Source organism: Diadema setosum, chromosome 6, assembly GCF_964275005.1.
Source record: "Diadema setosum chromosome 6, eeDiaSeto1, whole genome shotgun sequence".
Lineage (NCBI taxonomy): Eukaryota > Metazoa > Echinodermata > Echinoidea > Diadematoida > Diadematidae > Diadema > Diadema setosum.
The window spans coordinates 39,829,491-39,831,859 of record NC_092690.1 but is presented as its reverse complement, the minus strand read 5'-3'; the positions used below and the strand labels follow the sequence as shown (position 1 = coordinate 39,831,859).

The 2,369-nt window shown below is 39.3% G+C and overlaps 1 long non-coding RNA gene across 1 annotated transcript; it reads left to right on the top strand.

Annotated features, from left to right (window-relative positions):
- Window positions 1-299: 299 nt before the first annotated feature.
- LOC140229836 (uncharacterized) lies at window positions 300-2,139 on the top strand. The gene is made up of 3 exons (XR_011901313.1): window positions 300-476; window positions 1,557-1,639; window positions 2,073-2,139. It is a non-coding gene; the product is annotated as an uncharacterized lncRNA (long non-coding RNA).
- Window positions 2,140-2,369: the final 230 nt, after the last annotated feature.

Below are 2,369 nucleotides of genomic sequence, written 5' to 3'. Positions count from 1 at the left end.
TACGCCTGGGTAAAGAGTGACAAAGTGGTTGTCCAATGATGTATATGCCAGGCAGGATTTGAACCCCACACCTCCTGTGTAAGAGTCAAGAGCCTTGACCATTGTACCACAGTTGGCCCAACATTTGAGAGATGAATCAAGTGGATATCTCATTATCTTGCAGGCTAGGTAGTGACATGTGGGTGTCATTAGTCACAAAGGCATCTCCTCCAGTGGATGGACCCTTCATATTCACAGTTTGTTTGTTATGTAGACTGACCATATCATTGGTATGTGTTTTTTTTTCTTTCCAGAGTTCCAGCAGTGTACCTACCAAGGCATCGAGTTTGACCACGCCACCAACTGGACATCACCCTTTGACCCGTGCGACCACTGCAACTGTACTGACGGAGTGGTCAAGTGCATGACAGAGATCTGTAATGTGGAATGTGACCATCCTGTCCCTCATCAGACTGAATGCTGTCATGAATGCACAGGTGAGTGTTTAATGGGATTTATGGGGAAATATTTCAATTTGCCTCTACTTCTGTAGTTGGTGCTTCCTTGTACTGGAAGTGCAACTGTATGGCATCCAGATGTGGCATAATGCTTTAATTATCATGACAGCTGGGCAGCTGGGAGATGGTGAAAGAATATATTTAACATATTGAACATAAATGGGTTTTATTACCTCTGCCAAGGGAGGAGGTTATGTTTTCGTTACTGTTGGTTTGTTTGTTCATTCGTTCGTTCGTTCGTTCGTTTGTCTGTGTGCAAAATAACTCAAAAAGTAGTTAACGGATTGGGATGAAACTTGGAGGAAAGGTTGGGAATGATACAAGTAACAAACGATTAACTTTTGGTAGTGATGTGAGAATTTTTTGGGAACTTATGAAGGATTTTGATATTTTGGCAGGTAGGGTCAATGAACTTGGGAGTTCAGGCTGCGTGTATTTGAGGTTTGCATGCGCGCACTCAAGTGCGTGCTATAGTTTCTGCTGGGGAGAGGCGCGCCGCGCATCTGAGGGTTTATGACGTAACAAAGGCTTCTATATTGGGAAATCGGGCGATTTTTCAGTGGATGAAAATCACTTATCTCTGTGGAAGAGCAAGATCATTAGTGGAAAGTAACTGCTTGGCGGAGGTCTGCGCTCTTGGAGTGCTTTTCTTGTTTGATTGTGTTATGTTTGCAGAAACGTGAGCTCAGCATCAAGTTAGATACAATGGCTGGCATAAATCGTTGTTCTTAGCTTTCATTTTTAATCCAGCAATGAAATCTCGAAGAGGACAGACAAATGCTGAAAAGTGACGACTATTTTGCTGAAAGTTATGCAGTAAAATTATCATTACTAGTTTCTACATGTTCTAGAGTAACGTAGTTTGCATTCTCATTAATCATGAAAACCATTCTACAGATAAAACAGAATTGTTCTTTACTGCATATTTAGAAACATTTGTCTTCATTTCAACAAAAATTATTTTTCTGAGCCTGTCAGTTAATTTTCAGTGATGAAATGTGTAAAAATTTGATTTTCATGCAGCATTTAATTGATACAAGTTTTTGAATCTTTCTGCAGACTGTCTGTATGATGGCAATGTGATTAGGAATCACCTGTTCTTTTCGCCTAGTGACATGAACTGTACCACCTGTATGTGTGAGGTGAGTTATTCCTTACAGATCCATAGAACATTGAAACAATGATTTAATTGCGTCATATACAAATTTACAGCTATGTAAATTGTATCAGATCCCCGTCTGTAAGTTCTTGCTTTTCAGAGCCCCTAGATTGAGAGTGTCATCCTTCATACTTTTGCACATTCATTTTGTATGCTGTGGTTTTCTGATTAGAAATTTACAGAGATGGGCAGTCATATGCTAAAGTATAAAGTTTCTAACTATTCTTAGATGGAACTGATGGAGAATTCATAGTACATTTCATCCATTTTTTGTGTTTTACATGAAAAGAAAAGTCAAGGATACACATACATGTACTTGGTCCTGTTTCATTTTGAATATATGGTGCATTTTATGATTCATCAACTTTTATGGTGCCATGTTTTTTAGGAGAATTTTTGGGATGATTTTTCTGCAGGATGGCAACGTGAAATGTAGCAACATCAGCTGTCCCAACATCACCTGTTCAAGACCGGTACAGAGGGAGTGTTGTTTGACTTGTGAAGGTGAGACCAAGGTGGATTGGTATCTGGAAGATGTAGACTGGTGCTGATTAGATAAGGAATTGGTGGAACTGAGATGATGATGGTGATGCTGCTGATGGTGATGATGAAGATGATGATGATGATGATGATGATGATAATGATGATGATGATGATGATGATGATGATGATGATGATGATGATATGATGATGATATGATGATGATGATGATG